This window comes from Lutra lutra, chromosome 3 (genome assembly GCF_902655055.1).
Source record: "Lutra lutra chromosome 3, mLutLut1.2, whole genome shotgun sequence".
NCBI classification, from domain to species: Eukaryota; Metazoa; Chordata; class Mammalia; order Carnivora; family Mustelidae; genus Lutra; species Lutra lutra.
The window spans coordinates 28,416,431-28,440,292 of record NC_062280.1 but is presented as its reverse complement, the minus strand read 5'-3'; the positions used below and the strand labels follow the sequence as shown (position 1 = coordinate 28,440,292).

General features: G+C 56.0%; 1 protein-coding gene across 9 annotated transcripts in view; it reads left to right on the top strand.

Annotated features, from left to right (window-relative positions):
* Nucleotides 1–23,862, top strand: part of TNS1 (tensin 1) — a 200,456-nt gene that overhangs the window by 51,838 nt on the left and 124,756 nt on the right. The window contains exon 1 of one of the 9 annotated variants that reach the window (XM_047721022.1): nt 14,931–15,129. The exons of the other annotated variants lie outside the window; for them this stretch is intronic. The gene's annotated coding sequence lies outside the window, so the exon portion shown is untranslated. Of the gene's footprint in view, nt 1–14,930; nt 15,130–23,862 lie in introns of those variants that run through there. 9 annotated transcript variants of the gene reach the window in all.

Here is a 23,862-nt window from a genome sequence, read left to right as displayed (position 1 = left end):
GAGAGATGGGGGCTCAAATACTGACTCTGCCATGCACTGGCCTTGGGGCTCTGAGAAAGTCCCCTCTTCTCTCAGAGTCACACTTTCCCCATCTGTAAAATGGGTATGATGTTGTCTACCTTGGAGGGCTGTGTGGGGATCAGGGACGGGAGACTGTGCAAGTACAGAGACAGGGAGTTGCCCTTGGTAGACAGCAGCCACTGTTCCCCACTGCGGTCCCTGCACTCCAGCAGCTCACGGGCATCACCCGGTCCAGCCTCTGCGGTGGTGTCTCGGGCATGCTGGCACACCTGCCTGTCCAGGATGTCGGCGAGGGAGGAGTGGCTCTGCCACGGGACACTGTGTGGCTTCCCTGGCGATGGGGAGTTGGGTGGGCTTGGTGCTTTCCCAGCTGTGCTCGGGTGCATTTCCTTTGCCATTTGACGGTTTCCGTTCTCACCAGCCTACACTATTACGGCATTAAAAAAAAAAAAAAGACTTGGCTTTTATAACCTTTTGCTCATTTAAGTGATAGAATGTTTAGGCTTACTCTGGGGCATCTGGGTGGCTCAGTCAGTTAAGCACCTGACTCTTGGTTTCAGCTTAGGTGATGATCTCAGGGTCGTGGGATGGAGACCCGGGTTGTGCTGTGCTCAGTGGGGAGCCTGCTTCAGATTCTCTTTCCTTCTCCCTCTCGTTCTCTTTCTCTCCCAATTAAATAAATAAAATCTAAAAAAAAAAATAATGTGTAGGCTTACTCTACAATGATATATTTTTAATTTCTTTCAATATGCAAAAATATTAAAAGAAAATTGTTGAGCCACGTTTCCAGCTAAAATCACCTGAATACCACACTTTGGGGAACGCAGATCAGATGAGTCCCCTTCCCCTGCTGTGCGTGTGTACGTGCGTGTGTGTGTGTGTGTGTGTGTGCGTGTGTGTGTCAGTTCGTTATTGTGGGAGATTTAAAACATATGCATGATGCACTCCTTTGTACCTGTGCTCCACAACTGTGAACTCTCCTTGTTTTTGTCTCATCTGCCCCCCTGCTTTTTTTTGTGCTGGAGTGTTTTTAAAGCAAATCCCAGACATTATATCATTCCGCTGTAAATACTTCACTGTGTATCATTAACAGATAAGGACTTTTAATTTTAACATTACCATAATACCATTATTATAGTCAACATAATTAATAACAATTTCCTAGGAGCAGCTAAAACCTAGTGCATGTTCAATTTTCCCTGATTATCTCAAAAATGTCTTGTTTTCGGTTGGTTTGCTTGCATCAGGCAAACGAATGCGCAAACTCTGCTCTTGCCTGTTTCTGGAATAATCATGTGTCTACATATATTCTTGGCTCTGTCCCTTCACCAGTCCGCAGAGCATCTGTGATCCCTTTTCCGATGGGTCCTCATTCCTCAGTTTGTAGCCCTGGCTTCTCCATTCCAGGTTTCTCTACAGGCTTCCAGCTGGGGTCTCTATCCAGCTGGTGTGAAATCCACAGCCCAATATCCCCCCATCTCAGCTTCCCCTCTTTGGCCTTCGCCTGCAGGTCTGCTGCCCTGTCCCCAGGAAAGAGGGGGGCTCTGGAAGGAGAGCCGGTGGAGAAAGCGCAGCACCCCAGGGTGAAGCTGGGGGGGAGGGGGAGCTCACATGCCTGTGTCCCTGAGATGTCCATGTAAGGCTGCCTGGCTTGCTTAGAGTGGGAGGGGATGGGGTGCTCAGCAGGCAACGCCGGCTGCGGGGTCACACGGCTCTGGGAAGCACAGCTGCCTTACCAAGCCAGTGGCTGGGGGTGGCCAAGTCTTCATGGGGACACACTCCCTCTTTCAGCCTCACTCCCTACTGTGACCCTACCTCCTTTGCCTCTGTGCCCTCTGCCTTCATCGCCAGCCAAGGTCAGCTGGTGCCAAGCTCGGATGCTGCTCTGATCCTCCCTGATCCCATCTCCTTGGGGCTGGGAAAGTCACGCCCCAGAGTCCCCGGGCCCAGCTTCCTTCCGGTCTCCCTTTGCTTCTGAGGCCTCTGGCCTCAGCTCTGCTCCTTGGCAGGGCTGATTCCCGAGGACTGGAGGAGATAGGGATTCTAGGGTCCTCTTCTTGGCTCCCCCAACCCAGCAAAAAGGAAACCTGGTGCCTTCGGAAAGCCACAGCCCCTCTCTGGGCCCCACTGTTCTCGTATGAGAAGTGTCCAGAACAGCTCTTGACCTCATTGACTGCGTTACCCAGAGAGACACTTGAGATGTGAGGGTGTGTGTGTTTGTGTGTGCGTGTGTGTGTCCGTGCACACAGACTTTAGAACTGCTGCCCCGGAACAGGGTGGGCTATGAGATGAGAAAAAGACAGAAGTGTGGGCTGACCCGGATCACCAAGGTACACCAGAACTTTCGTAACCGCATCTCTTATCTTTCCCTGTTGCCTTTTTCCTTTAGGGACCTCAGGTTCCTTAGCTTTGTTCTTTCTCTTTCCTGTCTGTCCTCTCTGTGTCCCTTCTGGGGCCCTGAAGACTCTGAATGTTCCTGTCACCGTCAGGATCCTGCCTTGTTCACCAAGGCCTGGTCCTTCGTCCTGATCATCTGGCCCTAAAATCCAAAGGACTTTCCCTTTTGGCTCCATAGGTGGGGGAGCCCCTTTCTCTGTCTTCACTCCATTTCTTCCCAAACCCTTGGGGACTTGGGGATTTGAGAGCTCATAGTCTTCTGTCCCTTGTCCCAGGGACAATCCCAACTCCTCAAGACAGCTGCAGGTGCCCCAGAACACCTGACCCTTCTGTGGAGGTATTGCCCGTGTGTATGTGTGACTGAGAGTCCCCTCCTGAGCCTGTAGCGAACATGAGTCTTTCCCCCAAGGATGTCGCTGATCTGCATGGTGGCCCTGGAAAGATGTAATTTAAGAGTCAGCCTGGAAGGGGGATGGGTTGAGGTCCTGGGAAGAGCCCTGGCTTAGGAGCTGAAAGACCTAGGTTCAATTTCAGGGTCTCTTCCTTCCTAGCAGTCTCCCTGGACCTCGGTCCCTTCTCCTTCAGGATACGGTGATGTAGTGGAGCGGGGGTGAACACAGCTGTGATGAGGTTCTTGCTGGTGTGTAATGAGCAAGGGGTGTGTGTGTGGGGTGTGTTTGCCGGCCCTGTAGGTTAGCCCACATCTCAGGATGGACACACACGTCCCCTCCTTCCCTGCGTGCGTGTCTCCGTGGGGGAGACTGAGACCTGCCATGTGCCTGGGGTCCCTGGCGAGGGGAGGGCGGCCGGCCCTCAGCCAAGGTGTGTGCACTGGCGGCGCCGGCTGCTGGGGCCCTTCCGGGACGGGGCTGCGGGTGGGTGGAATCCACGGGGGTGAGACAGCGAGGCCAGAACGTGCCGAGGATGCTTGGGGCCGCTTATCTCAGGCCTGGAATGCGCCGCAGTATTCTTAGCCACCGGGCCTTCTCGCCTTTGGGATAACCACCCTGGGGGCATGGCAGCCGTCTGTCCGGTTCGGCCTGCCCAGACAGTCTGCGGGGGTCTATGCCAGGCCACCCGTGGCTGGGGCTCATGGGTGTGCTTCTGTGTGTGTGTGTGTGTAAGCACACGTGCTTGTGTGTAGTGCATGGGTCCCTGTGCATACATGTGTGAGTGTGTGTGTGTGTGTGTGTGTGTGTATGAGTGTGTGAGTGTGCAGGGCCGTGTGGCTGCATATGCCCCTGCCCTGGGGGAAGCAGGAAGCCCCAAGGGGGCCTAATGAGCTGGAGGGAAGGAAAAGACAGAAGGGAGGCTGCGGAACCCACCAGGGCAAGACAGAGGCTGGGGAGTGGCGGTTGGATGTGCAGAGCGGAGAGGAGGGGTTGCTGGGGTGCTTGGTGCTCGGGGGCTGGGCTGCTCCCCTTGGTTGGAATCTCCAAGGCGGCTTGAGGCCAGCCGGCTGGTGTGCACATCGAGCCTCTGTCACTCCCACCGTCACTTGGGCAAATGGGTCCTCTCCCGCTCCAAGCCTCGGTGTCCTTCTCTGTTCAGGGGTCGGAGTAATAGCGCCTGCCCAGCAGAATTAATGACAGAGGGAAACATATAGGCCCTGGACCATCCTGAGAGCTTGACAGATGCTAATGCATCCCCATCTTCATCACGATTCTGGACTCCTCCATCTGCCCTGCATCTGGGCTTGGCAGTCCCTCTGTGGTTGGGACCTCCAGCTCATCCTGGCATAGCAGTAAGATGGAGGCCCAGAGAGGACACAGACTGGCCCTGGGGTCATCAGGGAGCTGTGTGGAGCTGTGAAGACCCAGTCCCTGGCTCCTGGCAGCTCTTCCCACCCTCTGCCCTGCCTTACTCCCATTTCTGGGGTGCCAGGCTGGATAGGCAAGGGGCGTCTGGCCGGCCTTTTCGCCTGGGTCTGGTGCTGCACGTAGCCCAGGAGCAATCTTTGCAATACTGCATCTGTTCTTACAGGACTGAAAGTTCCACTCTCTGTCCTAACTCCCCTCCCGTGAGGCTTCTGTTTTCCAGCTCCCTTGATTCTGCCGCAGATTCTCTCTCAGATGGAGATGAGTCGGCCCGAAGGAGGGCAGGGCCTGAAATCCCTACCCCTTCTCCCAGCCCTTCCCAGGAGAGCTGCCGTCTGGCTCTGGACTTAGGTCCTCGCACCTGGTTGAGCTAACCCCCGCTCTACCTTCTGTTCCTGACTGCAGCCAGACGGGGCGGAATTCCTAGGAAGCGCTGGGCCCATTTAGCGCTGAGCCCCCACCTGCCCTTCCTCTGCCCCCGCCAGCACATCCCACATCCTCTCCCTCGGCCCTGCTGGGCCTCTCTGGACCTCCCAGGTGCCCGGACAGCTGCCCGCCCCTGGGAAGCAGGCCCAGGGTGTCGCCAGGACCTCGGAGGTGGGTGTGGGCACTTTGGCGCCTGGGCATGGTGGGCAGGGTGGGCAGAGGCAGGTGGGATCTGCCAGGATCCCTTAGCCTGGGCAGGCGGTGGTTGCTTTGGACCCCAGCCAGGGGAGACTTGTTCCTCATAACCATCACCAACTACCTGGAAGGAAAAGAAAAAAAATCAACAACAAAAACAACCATCAAAAAAATTTTTTTTTGGAACCTGCTGTTACTGGCTGATTGGCTGTACATTATTAAACAGGCAGCTGGAGATCTGCCAGGCTAGGGTGCTTGGGCCAAGACTCACAGCTTGAACACAATGTTCCTAGGAAAACAGTCACCCATGGGGTCCCTGGGGAGGAGCACCCAGAGGGAGGGGCTCCAGCTGATGTCCCTTGCCCTGCTTACCCTTCCTGCCCCAGCCTCCGTTCTGGTCATTGGTGGAGAGTAGGCCTGGGCTGCACCTGGAGCCCAAGAATCCTTTAGCTGGTCCTGTGAGCCCCTTACCAGCCCATGAGCCCCTTACCAGCCCAGGGACCCGGGTCCCTCTTGTCTTCCTCAGGATTAACTGGATCCCTCCCTGTCAAGGCCAGGACTGGCTCTCCTGGAGGCTGGTGTGATGTAGGGGCCTGCACCGGACACATGGTTTTTGGGTTGACTCCACTGAGTTCCTCCCTGTGGTGACTTTGGGATTCCCTGCTTGGCCTTTCTGGGCTTCAGTTTGCATTAACTACAATGTGAGGGTTGGATGCGTCAACTCTAAATTCTTACCATAGCTGTGAGCCTCACTTGGGTGGCCCTGGGGAGAGCCTGGGATGATTGTGTCCCAGAGTTGGAGCCCTTCTTGACCCTTCCCTGGTCCCCTTGGTGACACTAGGAGCCATGTCTCAAGCAAGCCCTGGTGGGAGGAGCTGTCCCCAGCCACCCCGAAGCCAACCAGAGTAAAGGTCAGCTGTCTGAAGGTGATAGCAAGGTGAGAATAAGTGGGGAGTCCAGTGTTGGGGTGACTACCATCTTGGTGAAGCCGATGCTGCTTGAGGGGTAGATGGGTGAAAAGCACAGTGAGGGGTCCGGGTCCCACCCACCAGGGCAGGCCTGCTGCCTTCCGCACGGCCAGCTTCTGCTGGCGCGTGTGTGTGGGGTGTCGGGGTTTGGGAACTGAGTCCTAACCTCTTGGTGATAAGGGTGCAAGGTGCTTGAGAGTAGAGTTGGGGCTCAGGCCTGTTTCTGTCACCACCACTGCTTAGCTGTTGTCTCACTGGTTTTGGGCAAGTGACTTGGCCACTTGTGTCTGAGCTCCCTCCGCTGTTCAAAGTGGGGTTGGAAGGACATCTTGCAGGGCCATGGTGAGGAGGGAACAGGCTAATGAGGCATGTGGGGACTTTATATCGGGGTCTGGAGCATGTCCGGTGCACAGGAGCTGTCAGGATCCATGCCACCCCTCCCTTGGGCTTTCTCCTCTTCCCCTCACACGGCTCAGCACTGTTGGTGTGAAGTGTTGAGACTTCTTTTGGGTGGTATCCCCTCCTCCAGACCAAGGACTCCTGAGGGAAGGTGCCCCGTCTTGGCTTTCCCCTGGATCTGCCCTCAGCGCTGGCCCGGGGGCCCCCCTCCCCGCAGGCACTCAGGAGCGTTTGCTGAATGAATGGGCAAACGGAGGCACGGAGGAAGGCCAGCCAGGATGGGATCAGAGGCAGGGAAATAGGCAAAGCCCCTGCAGGGTGGAAAGAGCCAGAAACCGCAGCAGAGCTGGGAATGTCTATCCTGTGAAGTGAGGGCTTGAGGGAGATTGTGAGCTGGTGTGTGTGTGTGTGTGTGTGTGTGTGTGTGTGAGAGAGAGAGAGAGAGAGAGAGAGAGAATGAGAGAGAGAGAGATATTTCTGAATAAAGCTTTGAAGGGACTTGCGCTCTGCAGCAGAAGCAGGAGGCACAGGAAGCAGGCTGCCCCTGTGGAACCTTCCAGCCTCAGCAGGGCGTGGGGTAAACTCCGAGGGCCTGGTGTGGGAGAGGAGAGGCTTCGAGCGAGCATCTGTTGGGCACAGGAAGTTGATGGGCCCCGAGGCCCCCTCACATGCTGCTTCAGGGAGGAGAGCAGTGGCAATCACAGTTGACATCTCTGAGCGTCATTCCTTATCTAGAAAATGGGGTTAATAATGGTCAATACCCATAGGGTTGTTAGGACGATTGAAGTTATTAACCACAAAGCTCTAGGAATAGTGCCTGGCACATGGAAAACTCTTAGTAAATGTGTTTATTAAACAGGTCCTAAGAGACACACAGGAAGGAGAGTTGAATCCTGACTCCAGGGTCCGGATGGTGAGGGCTTCTCTGAAGGAGGAGGGGGTGGCAGGAGCTTGGGTATAGGGAGGGCCGCTCTGGGTCAGACTCTGCTCTCATCTCAGAGTGGTTAGTAACTTGCCTGAGGTCACACAGCCTGGGGGAATGGGGGACAGGCTTCAGAGATGGTCCGTGCGGCACCAAAGCCTAGACACTTTCCCTTCCAGCCCTGGGCCTCAGAAGGATAGGGCCTGGTTTCCCTGGCTCTCAAACTCCTAGAGGGACAGCACCTCATTTTAAAGTGGAGCATTTCAAAGTGGAGCGGAGAGATCATTATCTATGGGGGGGCAAAACTAAGTCCTCAGGAGAGAGTCTCCAGCTCCGTCCAGCCCTGAAAGCACAACATAAAGAAGAAAAAATGGGGGAGGAGGTGGGAGCAGGGCAAGGACTGCCATTGTTAGCAACCTTCAGCCAGGGAGCACAGAGCAAGAAGTAGCCCTAAGAACCCTGGAGGCATGAGGATCAATGTTAAGGAGGAGGGATGATGAGAGGAGGGTCGGTTAGGGGTTGAGGGAGAGAAAGTCAATGCACATAAAATGAGGTGGAAAGCCACGCAGGTGATGGGAGACAGGACCAATCCCGTGATGGCAGGACCTGGGCCACGGGGCAGCTCCCCACGTCGGGTAAGTGTGCCCATTTGGGGCCAGTCCCCACAGAACGGTGGTGAGGGGTGAGTCTTGGGGGGTGGGACGCCAGCTGGCCAGCATGAGAGCCGGCCTGGGACAGTGTGTGCCAGCCAGACGTTCAGCCACCAGCCCGGCTCCTGGCCTCCTCTGGCTTCAGCAGCCAGCTTGGCAGAAACTCAGCTCTAGTGCCGGAGCTAGCACGCTCCCTACTAATCAGTGCCCACAGGCCTGGTCAGGATGCTGTTTCGTCCTTCGCAGCTGCTCAGCCCCTGACTGATTCTGCCCTTCGGACATTCAGAAATGAATGGGAAATGGTCCCAGGCTTCAGGGAATTCATAGATGAAGGGGCAGAAAGGCAAAGGAGGTGGATGTAGGCAATAGAGTTTGTCCCGGCTCACTTTCCCCAAGACCGTTTTTTCAAATACTTGACGATGTGTGTTGTGTCCTCTTTTTTTTTTTTTTTAAATGATCCGAAAGAAAAATTGGCCCAATTTCTTTAACCTTTCTTGTACTTTGATTCAACAATACCTGACACTTCCGGTGGTGTCTGAGAGGCATGGAGGAGAGTAGAACTTTCATCTCCCTTGGTCAATATTCTATACCTCTGTTAATGCAACCCAAAGACCACGTGCCTGTTGGTGGCAGCCATAGCCTATTGAGAACTGAACTGAATTTCTGTTTTCATTAAATCTTAGGCCTTTCCTTTCATGAACTATTTTTTTTTTTATTGCACGAACTATTATTAATTCAGGGTTTTTATGACTTTTGGAACCTTAGTTTAGGACTTGACCCCAAGAGAAACGTTCCCTTACTAATTCTGGCCTGTTTATAAAGTTAGTTTTGCATTTTGGTTCAGTTCAGCGCCTTAGCTCTTCCTTTTTTGCGTTTTTACCTTTGTGTATTTGGTAAGCCTCTGTTCTAAATCTTCATCTAAGTTACTGATAAGTATGTTGGACAAGCCAGGGCAGAGGACAGAGCCCTTTGGCAAGTCAGGAAGTTGACATTGATCTATTAATCAACACCCCTTGCCTTGTTGGTTAGGAATCTGCTCGGCTCTCTATCTTGTCTCCAAGCATTTCATCACAGCTCCTGCCAACACCTTCCTGAAATCCAGATAACCTCAGGTGTGGGGGATCCCCGACTGTCCTGTCCAGGCTAGGGGCCTTGTAATAGTGGGGTTAGGGTGGTGGGTGTGCTGTGCGAGGGAGAGCTGTGGGTTCTCTGCAAGGAAGTATCTGGGCTGAAGCCAGTGATCATCGCTGGTGTAGGCTTGAGAGCAATCCTATCCCAGAGGCGATTAAAGCCCAGAGCTCTTACAGCTTTAAAATCGGGTTTCTCAGGGGAGACAGGGATTTGTGGGCAATGAACTGGCACAGCAAGGACTTTCTGCCAAGGACCAGTGTCTGCCTAAAAATGTGTTCTGGGAATCTTCCAAGGGATCTTAGAGGTTGTCAGATGAGGGGATGGAAGCCAACAGTGACCAAGAGTGTCCTCTGGTCACCAGGGCATCAGTGGCTGGGCAGGGCTGGAACCCAAGACCCTGACTCCCAGTCTGAGGTCTTGGGGCTAGATCCAAGGGCCTTTTCTGGCTGGAAACTGAGGCAGGCTCAGGAGGGAGGGGCTGCCAGCATGTGTCTTAGGCACAAGTTTTTGGCAGACCATTTCTCTCAGGCTTCTCCTGCCTTATTGATCCTCTGCCCTCAGACCCTGGGCACAAACTTGAGAGTAGGAAATCCAAATGCACAAGGCAGAGTGTGCCTCCCTCCCTGGGGGAGAGTGTGGCACTGGGCTGAGGCTCTGCACTTGGCAAGATGCTGGGAATGCATGCAAATTAGATGCAAATGGGGTGGACAGTGGTGAGGAGGGGGTGCCCCTTACTGTTGCCTCAGTCTTGCCTGAGTTTTTTTTTTTTTTTAAGATTTTATTTATTTATTTGTCAGAGAGAGAGAGAGAGAGAGAGCATGCGAGCAAGCCCAAGCAGGCAGAGAGGCAGGCAGAGGCAGAGAGAGAAGCAGGCTTCCTGCTGAGCAAGGAGCCCGATGTGGGACTCGATCCCAGGACCCTGGGATCATGACCTGAGCCGAAGACAGTGGCTTAACTGACTGAGCCACCCAGGTGTCCCTGGCCTGAGTCTTGAGGATGACAAATAGAAAAGAGATCTGTGACCTGGGCCGTGGAACCCAGCATCAGGAAGGAAGGGAGAGGGGCTCTTTGGGGCAACAGGGTGGGGGTGTGGCTTCTGAATCCAGCTCTGGGGGAGAGGGAGGGCCAGCTGAGTTGGGGGGTGGGTGGTTCCCAGGAGGTAGCCCTGAGATGAAGGTTCCTGGGAGAAAGCCCAACTCCTCTCTAGCTGGGATGTTGGTGGGGAGGCGGTCGTCTGAAGGGGGAGAGGGGAACCCAAGGCATAGACATTGACCAAGTGCCTAGGGTGTTACCCAGGGCCTGGCTCCCAGTCAGCTGTGGTGTGGGCCAAGCAGGATCCTGAGGCCCAGGGCCTCTCCCCTTGGCACCTGGGCCTGTGGCGCTGCCTTCCCTGCGGTGGAGAGGGAGGACGAGGGTGGGGGCCAAGGGTACTAGACAGGATAGCTCCAGCACCTCCTAGGAAGATTGGGAAGCCAGTCCTTGCCTGCTGGACGGTGGTGGTCTACTCTTTGCCCTGCTCACGGCGAGAAGGACCCAGGGATCTGGCCCCACAAGAGTGGGGGTTACATGACGCAATGGCCTCCAGAGGGAGCGCCAGGGACCCGGAATTCCCAGTTGCATTGGTTGGCGAAACAGCCTTGAGTTTTAAGACCTGGGTTCAGATACTGTGTTATCAGCTGCCCTGTGGTTTTAGGTAAATTTCTTAACTGCTCTGAGCCCGTCTCTAAGACCGGGATAAGAATTAGAGCCATCTCTCGGGTTTTTAATGGAAAAACACATGGGAAATGTTTGGTGCAGGCTGGGCTTTCAAATCCTGACGCAAACAGAATGAGAGAAAACACGGGAGCTGCTCTGTGCTGGCCCATGGGGCCCTGAGGCTGGGGGAATCCAGAGTCGACATTCTTAGGCAGTCAGTCTTTCCCTTGACTTTATCTTTGCCCTTTCTTTTGTGTCTCTGTGTGTCCCTTTGTCCTCCTTTCTGTCACATCCCCTCCTGTTCCACTGGAAGTGCCTAACTCAGCACCTGGCCCCGACAGGCACGATTCATTTTCTCTGTTCTTCTCAATGGCTGCTCTGTGGCCCAGTGGCGCTGTCCCACCACCCCCAGCTTCGTCTCTTTCCTCCTTCTAGGTCTCTGTTTCTGATCCTCTCTTTGTCCTGTTCTCTCTCCTCCTGGCTTTCCTGCCCTCTGTCTCTCTGGCTTCTATCTTCCCTCAACAAGCACCCATTGAATCTTTGCTAGATGCCAGGCGCAGCCCTGCTCCTTTCTGGGCTCTGTGTCTTTCTCTGCCTCCTTGCTGCCCGCTTCTCTCCCTCCCGCCCCTTCGGCCTCCTGCCCTCCCTTCCCCCAGCTCCACAGGCTCCAACACTGGTATTATTCAGTTTTATGAGAAACCCCCAGGCCTACCCCTGAACGGACCAGCCACAACTGGAACCAGATGTGCAGTCCTGCACTTGGGGGTGGTAGGGAGGGAGGGCGGGAGGAGGGAAAGGGGCATGGGCTGGCTTAGGAGGCAGGGAGGGGAGGGTGGAATGGGAGATGGGAAACCCAGGGAATCCCTTGCCTCTGGAGGAGGGCTTCGAGGAGGGGAAGGAAAAGGGGCTAAGAAGCGTTCTGTAGAAAGCAGCTCTCACTCTGGATATGAGCATGTGTGTGTGTGTGTGTGTGCGCGTGCACGTGCATGTGTGCAGGCATGTGAGATGCTGGGACTGACACTGGGGAAACCCCAGGGTGTCGGGGGAGGGGTTCCGGGGGATGATTGGCTATGGGACAGCTCTTGGAAATAAAGGGGAAGGCTACTCTTTTGCTTTGAAATCCTCTAGCTCCTTGATTTCCTGTCTGTGTGGTTTCTAGAGACTGGATTGGTGCTGGAGCAGGGCTGGGAGAGAGGGGTAGTGTTAGGGTGGAAGTTGGAGCACGTCCCTTCCAGTGGCTCCTTGCAAGGAGCTGAGGACAGCATCTCTTAGACACCCACCCCACTCCCCAATCTCCTGTAGACCGGGGATGGAGGGTGTGTGCCTGGGAAATCAGGTACATGAATCTCATGTCTTAGCGTGGTCAGTTTTTCTGATGGTCAGTTTTTTATACAGCTTTGAAGATAAAAGTCGTCTTTTATAGTCTTGGTACAGTCTTGGGCAGAATCAAGCATTTAAAAGTGCTCTTTCCTTCTGTTTGTAACCAGTCATCCATCCATCCATCATCTGTCCATCCATCATCCATCCATCCATCTGTCCACCCATCCATCCATCCATCATCTATCCATCCATCCATCCATCATCTGTCCGTTCATCCGTCCATCCGTCCATCCATCCATCCATTGATCCATCCATCCATCCATCGACCCATCCATCCATCCATCCATCCATCTATCCATCTCTTCACTATTCAGTTATTCATCCTGCATTCATTGAGAGTCTGTGTGCCCACCTTGTGCTGGGCATTGAGTGCGCTAGGATAGGGGAAGGGAATGATGCATAAATCTTGGGATCTAGATCTCACTGGGAGATCTAGAAGTGCTCCTAACAAGTGAGTGTCCTGGTGTCAACGTATGAGCAAGGGCCTTGAGAGTCCAGAGAAAGGGACAGTGCCTACCGAATGGTGCAGATGCAGAAGGACCCAGGGAGGATGTGGCTTTTGAGTTGAGGCCTGATGAACGATAGAGAAGAGAGGGAATTGTGCCTTCAAAAGGCTCAGAGTTGGGGCTGTGTCGCAGGGCATCCTTCTGCAGAGCTGGGACTGGATCTGGTAGGCAGTGGAGGGCCCGGGACAGTTTGGTGACTGTCCCAAGCCCCCGGGCCACCCTTGGTCTGCAGGGGTGTAGGGGTTAGCAGGACAAGTCTCTTAGGATTCACCTTTGCCCCAGAACTGGGGCCAGGGAGGGCTGGGCAGGGAGCTGGGCTGGGTAGCTGTCAGGCTCAGAGACACATACATTCAGCGGGGCACGTCTCTCCCATCTCTGTCCCTGCCAGCACCCATCACCCTCACACACCAAGGCCACCTGCAAGGCTGGTAGGTTCTGAGATGCTGCCATCTGGGACCCTGGGAACCCAGACTCTCCACCTAGGAAGGGGTGAAGTCATCTTGTCCTGAAGGCCGGGATAGGGAGGGCACAATTAGGCTCTGTCTCTACCCTGCCCACACAAGGTCCACAGGAAGGTGCCCCCTTCCCTGAATCCTCAAGGATCTCACTATCACCAAAACCAGGGAGGTGGGGTGGGGAGGGAGAAAGCCCTCCGAAGGTTTGACCATTGCTGGCCCCAGATGCCCCCAGATCTTTCCTGAGACCGTTTGTCCCTTCTCTGGCCTTCCCTGTCACTTTACTCTTTGGAGAACTGAAGCCTGTGGAAGGGTTTGGCTGAATTAGTGAAGTCAGAGTGTTCGAACTGGAAGATATCCTGAGGACCTTTGGATTCAAACTCTTCAGACAGCAGGGGAACTGAGGTTCCGAGATGCAGGTTGCTGGCCCAGGACCTCCCACAAAGGCGGCCCAGATGGGGAAGAGAAGGGCCTTTCCGCCTCTGGAGGACTGAGTGGTGGGGAGCTTGGCTCTGGAGCGAGCTTGTCCAAGGCTGAGTTTCCACTCAGCACCGTCCTGTGTGGTCTTGGACAAGTCACCTAACCACTTCAAGATCGCTTTCTTCAGCTGGGATGAAGGAGATTCGTAGATGAAGTGAGAGAGAATATTCTTTAAGAGTCCAGCATGCGACAGGTGTTCAGCAAATGGCTTTTCCCTTCCTCACTCTTATTTATATGGTGCTTCAGACTTTCAGATCTTGTTTCCGCTGGTATTCGTGCGTATAGAAAAGCTGAAAAAATTATATGGCAAACTCTCTAGATTCTGTGATGAATTCTTTGGCGTATTTGCTTTATCACATTTCTGTTTCTCTCTCCATCCATCAGTCCATGTTATTGTTTGATGCATTTCAAAGAGAGCTGAAGCATGTGTCTCTTTCACTAGAGTTCACATCACTTTTTAAAAAAATATTTTTTTATTTGAGAGAGATAGCAATGGAGATAGTGAGAAAGAGAGAGAGAGAGAGAGCGAGAGTGCGCGTGCTCTAGAGAACTAGCTGGATGGAGAAAGAAAGTTTGGGGCTCGATCCCAGGGATCCCAGGACCCTGGGATCATGACCTTAGCCCAAGGCAGACGCTTAACCGACTGAGCCTCCCAGGCACCCCCACTTCACATCACTTTTAAGAATAGAGTCACAAGGGCTCCTGGGTGGCTCAGTGGGTTAAAGCCTCTGCCTTCAGCTCAGGTCATGATCCCAGGGTCCTGGGATCGAGCCCTGCATGGGGTTTTCTGCACAGCAGGGACCCTGCTTCCCCCTCTCTCTCTGCCTGCCTCTCTGCCTACTTGTAATCTCTGTCTGTCAAATAAATAAATAAAAATCTTAAAAAAATAAATGCAGTCACAAAAGCTTTAACTCAGCCGAGAGAAGAAAGCAGGGAGTGTTTCAGAACAATGGGTTCAAAAGTGAGATTCTGGGTCTCCTGCCACCAAATGAGTTGGGATTGGCAGAGAGCAGGGTATGCTACAGAGACTGGGAGTTGCTGTTTTTGTGGTTGTCATTGTCATTCCCATCTGACCAAATGTCCTTTCCCAGCTGGCAGTCCTTTGGCCATTTCTCTGCAGCTGTGTTTCTTCCCTGGTGTCCCGGACCTCTTGGCCACCTGTCCCCTTTCCCCACCTGTGTCCTCAGGCCCTTTGATGCCTCCCTACAGGTCCGGGGGAAACTGCTGGGCTGGTGGCTGAAGGAGGGGAGGCCGAACTTCTGGGCCCCAGGGTCCCAGTCATGTGCCTGCCGCCCAGCCATGGAGCTGGGAGCCCGGAGCCTGGAGCCCGGAGCAGGGAGCCGGGAGCAGGGAGCCCGGAGCCAAGCGCTTCAGGGGTTAAAGGAGGCGGGCGGCGGGCAGGCTGCTGGCCGGCTCCGGGAAGGAGGGGAAGGAGGCGGTGCGCTTGCCCGCCCGCTGCGCCGGGGGAGGGAGCCAGGCCAGCAGCGCCCAGGCTCAGTTGCTCCCAGCAGTGGCCCTGGGACCAGCTCCGCTCTCCTGCCCGCTCCTGCCTAAACACAAGGCTCACTCACGCCCTCCTCTCAGCAACCAGCTTCTGGCCGGCCACAGCTGCCGCCCCGTCATTGCCCACTGCTCTGTCCCGTGAGACCTGACACCCACCCCACCCGGTGGCCCTTCTGTTGGAAAGGTGAGTGGGGCGTGTGTGTGTGTGTGTGTGTGTGTGTGTGTGTCTGTGTGCGCGCGCACGTGCGCGCGCCCGCACACGCGCCTGCACATGCTTGTAGGCCTGTCCTACTGATGCTGTTGGGACCACCGATCCTATAAATTAGGGGAGGGGGAGCTCAGCCCACCCAGTTACATGCCCTGGGGCTGGTCTAGACCCTGGAGGCCAACCTGTCGGTTCCCTGCCTGCGGGGTCTGGTTCTGGCAAGGATGTCTGGGGTGCGGCTGTCCCTGCTCTGAGCCCATCCGCAGGAGTTTGGTTTGCTGGGGAAGTTGTGGGTGTCAGGGGCTGCTCAAGACTGAGGTCAGCAGGGCAAAAGAAGGGGAGGCTTGAAGTATTAGTCTCTTCCCCTACCCACTGGCCATCCCGGGGCTGCCTCAGAGAGGACCATGAGAGACGTGAGCCTGGGCATTTTTTCCCTGCCCCCCACTGGAGCTGCTGCTGGGCCCCGTTCTCCTCCTTGGGGCTCTCCTTGCTCCCACCTCTCATCTCCCAGAGGGCTGGCCACAGCTGCACGAGAGGGTCAGGTAGGCCTGGAAGGGTTTCCCTGCTGCACTGCCCTCGGCTTGGGTCCCTGGGCATGTGGGCCCAGCCTGGCATGCATGCCCGCTGCTGCCCTCCCCCAGCCAGGAGCTCTTATCCCCTCCTCACCCCTCCGGGCAGAAATGGCTAATCCAGGTAGTTAATGAACAGACACACGCAGCTGCCTTCTACCCACCCCCCTTTCCTCTCCTCCCACCCCCCCATCTCCTCCTCTGACCCTCTGGTGCCCTGCCTGCCACCCCTTACCAAGCGGGAGAGGCTCTGCCCAGCTAACCTCAGTATCTGGCACCCCCCTCCCCAATTCAGGACCAGATGTTCTTAGGCTGAGGCCACTGTCGTAGAAGAGAAAGCAGGGCAGGGAGGGGGACCTAGGGGAGACCAGGAGAAGCCTGCTGCGCGGTGGGATGGGGTTAGCGGACAGGATGGGAGCCGGGGAGGGGAGGGCTAGATAAGCCACTGTGGGATGAAGCTCAGAGGAGGACCTGGAAACCAGGGGTTTCTCTTCTGGAAGTTGCAGAACTTCTTCCATGTGGCAGAGGGAAAGCAGGGGGGTCAGGAGGGCGTGGGGAGCGCTCCCTTTCCTTGAGTCTCTGCTGGGCCCCTTCCTGGAGCTGCCGGGTGGGGTGGGGACCATTGTGGCTCAGATTTGGCCTTAAGTTGCTTCTAGTCCTGCCAGCTGGCCGCTGCTCCTGTCTTCCCCACCCTCGCTCTCCCCCAGGATCTCAGAGCATGCTACAGCTGAGTGCCCCCCCCGTCTGACCCCTGGCCCAGGGCTGTGGTGGGGAGCTGGCGGGGAGAGCTCTCCATGGAACAGTGCTGGGATCCCAGGGTGGGGAAGGTCTCCGCCAGTCTATAGGACCCCCCCCCCCACCCCACCCTCCGAGCTGGGAGCCAGGTGTTTGATCCGGAGCTGAGAATTTTCAGGTGGTGGAGGAGGCAACGTGGGACCCTCTGCTTCCAGACACCTGCCTCTCCTTCCCTATCACTCTCTCAGTGCTCTCCATACTTCACGTTGCTCAGAGCCCAGCTTAGAGTCTCTGACAGGGTGGCTGCCTCCAGGATAGTAAACACCCGGGAGCTGGTGGCTGGGTGGGTGGCGGGTGCTGGCTGCGTGGTGTGGGTGAGTTCAGAGCCGACCTTGCTGTTGGGTGACCATCTTCTCATCTCTGACTGGCTATAGCAGAAGACCTGGAGTTTGGGACTTCTTGGTGACATGTTTGTACTGAGGTAGGAACAGGAAGCGAAAAGGGAGAATGGATTTTTGTTGGGTGAGGGAAGCTTGGCTCAGGTTTAACACAGGGGTTCTTAACTAGCCTGGCTGGCCAGCCCAGGAGAATGGGCTCCTTGTAAGGTAGTGAGCTTCCCATCCTAGGGGGGAGTTCAGACAGAGGCTGGAAAACAGCATGGAAGGATTCCTGAGCTGGGATGCGGTTAGGAGAGATGACCCTGATGGTCTCTTGGGATGCTGAGGTCCTGGGATTCTTGGAGTCAGGAATTCTCTGACAGCCAGAATGGGGGAGCAGGAAGGCGGTGGCCTCCAGCCTGGGGCGTGGGCACTGCCTCCTCCTCCCTGCCGGTGTTTGGGGAACAGAGAGCCTGGCGCTCTCCGCTTGCACCCACTGCACACTCTCCTACCAGGTCTGCCCCAGCTGCTTCCTGCAAAGATTCTGAGTTTCTTCTGATTCTTCCTGTCTCACTCTGAGCCTTGCCTTGCTGGTTAACCCACCGAGGGCCAGCACAGACCTGTGGGCTGTGTGACGTGGTGTGGAATGGAGGGGGCGACCTTGCCCCCTGCCTGCCTTCAGTTAGAGCCTGTGCTCCCTGCTAACGGGGCTAACTGGTGGCCCGTGTGGGAGGATTAGGGGCCGGGGTGTGCTTGAAGTTTGACAGCTCAAGCCCCTGCAATTTTGTCGTCTTCTACCATGGAAAGGGGCCTCCCCAGGCTGCCTGGAGGTAGTAGGCAGAGGAACAGTGTCAAGTTCTGAGATGCAGAAAGTCCCAGGGCTGGCCCTTGCTTGAGCCTCAGTTTCCAAATTTGTGACCTAACACAGGGTTGTCCGGGCAGCTTGAAGTGGTATATGTGAGTCGCTATGGGGTTGCAAGGGAGGAGTGTGGGAGGAGTGGGTTCCCTTGCTCCCTCCCTGCCACCTCTCCAGACCCAATTCCCTATGGGGTAGGCACCAGGCAGTGGGAGGAAAGGCCAGGGTGGGGTTGAGGTTAGAGGTTTCTGAACACCACACCCTGGGAGGCTGGGGCTTTTCATGTCAAATGTGGGCTTCTAGGCTAGGCTCAGGACCTGCCTGGGCTCTGTCCTTTCTGTCCCAGCCTGCATCTCCCCTCGGTCCCTGGGACTCCTTTTCTCCTTGGTGGGGAGAGTGAAGGAGTAGGGCCTGAGTTGCCCTGGTTATCCCCCTGCCTCCTGTCAGTCCCGGCTTCATCTGAGGACGAAGTCCTTTTCTGTGTCGAACTGGAGTCCTGTGTCTCCCGTCGGGACTAGATGAGGCTGCTTCAGGAGGACACTCTCTCCTCTGGTCCGACAGGGACCCTAGAGGAGCGGGACAGTGAGATGCTGAGTGTGCCCTTGAGTCTGGACGAGTCAGGGTTAGAGCTGGCATGGACGGCACAGGTTCTCAGCAGCGGGCCGTTCTGGCTTCTTGGCTTATTTCTGGAGCCACGAGTCTCTGTCCAGAAAGGGGAGCTGAGGTCCGTCTGAGGGATGTATATTGGAGGGGAGCAGAGGAAAGCCCTCTCAGTTACTGGACTCTGAAAACAGCCAGTGGGTGTGATGCCGGGGGAGGGAGGGAGAGGTTTTGGGAGACTGGAGGGACCATTGTCCCCAGAGCTGTATTCCCATGGCCCTGGCTCTTAGCTTTCAAAGCCATTAGGCACGCAGAGGTGTGGGCACCAGCGAGCTGGAACGAGAGTAGCCAGGCGGCTGGGCTGCCAGCCTTGAGGGCTGTGCCCACCTCTGTGGGTGCTCTGCTCCATTATGCAAGGTCACACCTGGCCCTCCTCTCTTTCCTGTGCTCAGATTGCCTCCAGCACTTTCCCAAGATGGGAGGTGGCAAGAGGCACGGCTGGGTCCCTTGCTTGCTTCCACTCAGGTTGGTGACCTTGGCCATCTTCCTACTTGTTCACACCTTGGTTTCCCTCAGAGACATGGTCGGTCTCTGCAGAGTTGGAGCTTGGTGGGGTGGGGTGGTGGGGGGTTGGGGGGCCCGAGCCAGTCCCTGGTGCTGCCTCCTCCAGGGCTAGTCTTGGCTCTGTAGTCCCTGCCTTTTTAGGGCTGGAGGCTTGTAGCTCAGGCCTGAGTGTTCTGGGAAGCAGGAGGGAGCGGGCTGGGAGGGTGTGGTCCCAGTGAGCCAATGAGCAAGGAGTGGGGTGACAGACCCAGAGTTCTGTCCTGCCACCATGGTGAAGGGGAGTCCCAGTTCGAGGTCCAGTTTCCCCAGAAACCTTCCTAGGCCTTCTCCAACAGAGAATATGGGACCCCTCAGTTTTCCTTGCAAACTTGCTGAGATCTTCTAGCTGGATTCCAAGCTCCTTGAGGGCAGGCCCGTGCCTTTTGCCTCCCTGGTGGTCCATGCCGTGCCTGTCCAAGGGTGCTCAGCGCTAATTGACTGCCTGAGGAGGGGCGGAGGAGTGAGGGATTTAGACTGGGCCTGGAAACAGGGCTGTGTTGGCCAAGAGGTCTAGAGTGAGGCAGAAAATGTAACTCTGAAGGCCAGACTGCTGGGGCTTAACTCAGGCCGACCCTGTTTATTAGCTGTGTGGCTTTGGCAAGCAGCAGAACCTCTCTGAGCCTCGGTTTTCTCATCTGGAAAGCAGAGTAAAAATTGCACCTGTTTCTGGGCATGGTTGTGAGTATAGAATGAGTTAGTTTATTTGAAACACTTTGAGCAGCGCCTGGCACATAGTCAGAGATCGATGAATGTTAGTAATTGTAGTTATTTTACGGGTCATAGTGGTGGTACTGGTGTTTCTCCCAGAGCCCAATTCTGGGTGGACTCCTTTCTCTCTCTTGTGGTGGTTGCATCCCTAAGATGGGAGGATTATGGGACCAGAGGGTGGAGGAGACAGTGACATCATTTTCCCTCTAGGAGACCCAGCATCAGAGCCCAGAGAGGAGACTCCCCCCACACCCCCATATCTGTCTCTCCCCCTCTGTGAGTGGGGAAAGGCAGGGAGCTATGGGGACCTCCCAAGGCCTTGTCTGCCCAGGGGAGCCGATGCAGAGCTGTGTTTATGAAGGACTCTGAGAAAGTGGCCATCAGTGTAAACAAGATGCATTATTATAAACCCGTCCAAGCTCCCCTCCTTGGATCCTATCCCATTCCTTGAAGAGAGTCACTGAATCAGAGACTCCCACGCCTGGCAAAGACGTGGCTGGCCCGGCCTCCAGGCAGGCTACTCTTGACCCTGGGCTATACCCATGGGGGTGGCGTCTGTATTTTAAAGTGGGATCTCTAAATAGCTCTGGGTCTCTCTGAAGTCTAACCTGCATCCCTCTTGCTGCAACTTTAAGTTCAGTCTCTTGTTGGTGGGAGGTGGGGGAGAACCATGGCCAGCCCTTCCTGCATGCCACAAGGCTCTGAGCGATGAACCCGTGGTAGGGGCGGGTCCTGGCCACACTCCCGCCTCATCCCAGACCTCTGTCCTTTCCGGGGTCCTCCACTTCTGGTGCCTCTCACGTCCCTCATTAGCAGGGGTCAGCCCCTACGGCCTTTCCACCTAGCCCCTGGTTCCCACCCAGGGAGGCTGGGGTCGCTCCAGGTCGGGGGTGAGCTCTATTTCCGGACCCCTGACCCGCCCAGTTGCAGCTGCAGAAGGCATTAAGCTTTTTTTGGAGAAAGAATGGGTTTGGGTTGATGATGATGACAGCTGGGGAGGGTTTCTGAGCTCAGCCCAGCCCTTTCTCGCTTCCCCTCCCCAGCCCCTGCTCACCTCTGCTCCATTTCTAGGCCATTGCTCATGTAGAGGAGGGGCTCGCCTTTGGCTCTTGACCTTGACCAGACCTGAGCAATTCACTGGTCTACAGCAACCTTTTCTGGGGAGCAGTCTTTGGGGTAGGCCCTGGGCTTGGTGCTGGGGTGGGGGTCGAGGGGCGGGCAGAGGAGCATAAGAAAGGCCCAGAGCATGGGGAGAGCAGTGCTCTTGCTGTGTTCCTACACTCTGGAACCAGAGTCCCTTCCTTTGCCGGGCCTGATGTCCTCACCTGTCAGTGAAAGGCTGGGGGGTGCAGGGGCTGGAAGAGTCTGTGATTCCATCTCCCTGACTGAATCTTCCCTGGTCCCAGGCTGCGAAAACTTCACCTTGGATTGACCTTGCTTCCCTCCTGCCCCGCCCCCACCTCTGGCAATTGCTGGCAGGAAGTCCTGCTGATTAGGGCCCTAATCACCAGCTGAGACTCCCAGAAACAGCTGAGCTGATTGGGCAGAGAGGGGCAGGCAGCCGGGCACAGGGAGAAGCTCCCACCAAGGGACAAGCAGGGTGTTAGGTGGTTATGGGGGTCATTGCCTGTGACTGAGGGTGGGCTTCTTGGGTGGAGGCCGTGCCTGGGGACCCACAGTGGTGGCCGTGTGATGGTGGCTGAGTCTGGCTGGGTACACGAGGGCCCTGATTATTCACTTCCAAGACTTTTTGGGGCACCGACCCTTTGCCAGGTAAGGTGCCAGGGGTATGGGGCTGGAAAGACTGGGGGGACACTGTCTAGAAGGAGACGAAGGGGAGTAGATGGAAGGTTTTCTACCAAATGCAGAGGGAATGTGAAGAAGGAAGCAGTGTACACGAGCTGGTGGGGTTAACAGAGCTTTGGAGAAACCCCTGGAGGTGGGTTTTGAAGGTTGAGGAGGAGTTCCATGAGGAGCAAAAGGGACAAAGACTTCTTCAGGCACAGGGGGACGGCATGCCTGAAGGCACAGTGGCACACATGTCATGATGGATGAAATAATGGCCACAGCCCTGTGTTAGAGTCAGACAGACATGCCGTCCCTCCTGGCTCTGCTGCTTGCTAGCTGGGTGGCCTTGGGCCGAACCTCAATGTCTGCATCTGTCAAATGGGGCTGATATCCAGCCTCATAGAGCTGTGACTGGGAGGAAATGAGATTGTCTCTGTGAAGTGGCCCGCTCAGGGCCTGGCACGGACTAGGCCCACCGGAAGTGTGTGTGTGAGAAAGGCTGGCTTTGGGCGAGCCTGCCGGTGTTGCCTGGGGCCCAGCGATGGAGGGGTTTCTGGGTCAGGTGAACGAGGGAGCAGCAGAGGGCTTTCATGTGGGGAAAATGTGATGAGACTGTTATTTAGAATGATGATTTCGGCTGCTGTGAAGGCTGTAGTGGCCAGGGAGATCTGGGCACAGCCCATGAGCCAGAGCCCTCGGAGTCTGCTGTGTGAATTTCTCAGCCCCAAGTTGGGAAATCCTCTCCCACTTTGCTTCATCTCTTCTGGGTCCTTCCCATGGGCTGCCCTCCTCTCCTGGATCAGGAGGCTGAGGAGGCCCTGAGATCTCCTTCCTGGGAGATCTTTCAGGCCAAAAGAGAGCCATTGCTGGCAAGGCTTCCCACACAAGACTGGCATGGATGGATCTCAGCAGGCAGGAGTGAGGGTAGACCGCAGGGCAGCTCGTGTCTCTAAGGAATCGGGAGGCTCCTTTTGGGGGCGTCTTCTGCCATCTGCCTGGTGCACGGTGGGCCCTCACTCTTTGTTGAATGAACGAATGAACAAACAGACAGGAGTGTCCCCAAGTCAGGGTGGAGGAGCCTGCCCGCTCAGAGGCCAAGGGTTCTTGGCCTGACCGTAAGTGGCCTGGTACGTGTCTGCACGGGGGCTGCCTGTCCAGAGCCTGAGGACTGCTGAGTGTCACTGAGGCCGACGTGGCTGCAGGAGGTCTGTGGTGGTACATGGATGAGGAAGCAGGGGTTTCGGGAGCTTGAACTTAGAGCGAGGTCCTCTTATGGGGCACGATGGGGCCAGAGGCCAGGGCGGGGGGTTGTTAAGATCAGATGCCGTGGCCACGCCGTCTGGGTTTAGATCTTGACCCCAACCTGTCGGTATTTGAGTTTACTCATCTGTCGAAAGTGGGAAATAAATAGAGCCATGGCCAGCACACAGGGCTATGCTCTGTGACCCTTGGTTACTCTTACTACTGTTGTTGTTTGTGGTGCAGAGGGAGGGAGGCAGGCAGGGGCCTCTCAGGGATGAGTGCCCCGAGTGGGTGGGAAAGCACAGGAGAGATGAGACTCCTTGGGAGGCTTCGAAGGCTCCTCGTCCCTCGTGAGCTGCCTCCAACCCCACACATGGGGTTATGTCTGATGTGGCCAGCTGGGCTGAGCCGGGCGTGGGAGCCGAGGCCTCGGCCAGCCTGGATTCCAGGACGGAGCCCTGGGAGAGCAGGGGTGAGCCGGGGCAAGGGGCAGGGGGAGGAGAGGTGAGCAGAGAGGAGGCCAGGACTCTCCCAAGTCCCCAGCTGGGACCCCAGGAATTCCTCCCATCATGTCCTGCCAGAGCTCCTGGCCTTCTAGCTCCATGGCCTCCCGAAGGCCTGTGGTCCATCTCCTGTCTGCTGGGTAGACTGTTCCTGATGCTCCGTCACTGTTTGAAAGTGATTGCTCCCCACGAAGCACAGTTTTATGGCAGCTTCTTCCTTCTCCTCTCATCTGGGCTTCAGCTCTCCTGAGTCCAGTGGTCCAGCTCTCCCCAGTGGTCCAGCTTTGCAACAGGAGGGTGTGAGGGTGGGCTGCGGCGGTAGGCTGCAGGGGCCGGCCCAACCGATTCCCTGTGGGCTGAAAGGACTTGCTGTGAGTGGAGGGACTGGTGGCAAGGGGGCCAGACGGCCAGGTTCCAGTCCCTCTTTGGCACTGTGCGACCTTGGGCAAATCACGTCCCCTCTCTGGGATTCGGTTTCTTCATTTGTAAGATGAGAGGTTGGCCTTAGGAGGGCCCTCCGTTTCTCTAACCAGTGCTGAAATTCTGCAAGGCTGCGGATCTTTCTGAACAGAGAGGCTCTTGTTCTTGGGGCTGATGGAGGAGCCATCTAGCATGGATGTGGGGGTCCTGGAAGGTCTTCAGGCATCTGCTGGGAAGCCAGCTGAGATGCTGGGAAGGTCCCTTCCAACCCTGGGATTGGAAGGTTCTTTGCCCAGTGACCAGTCCTCTGG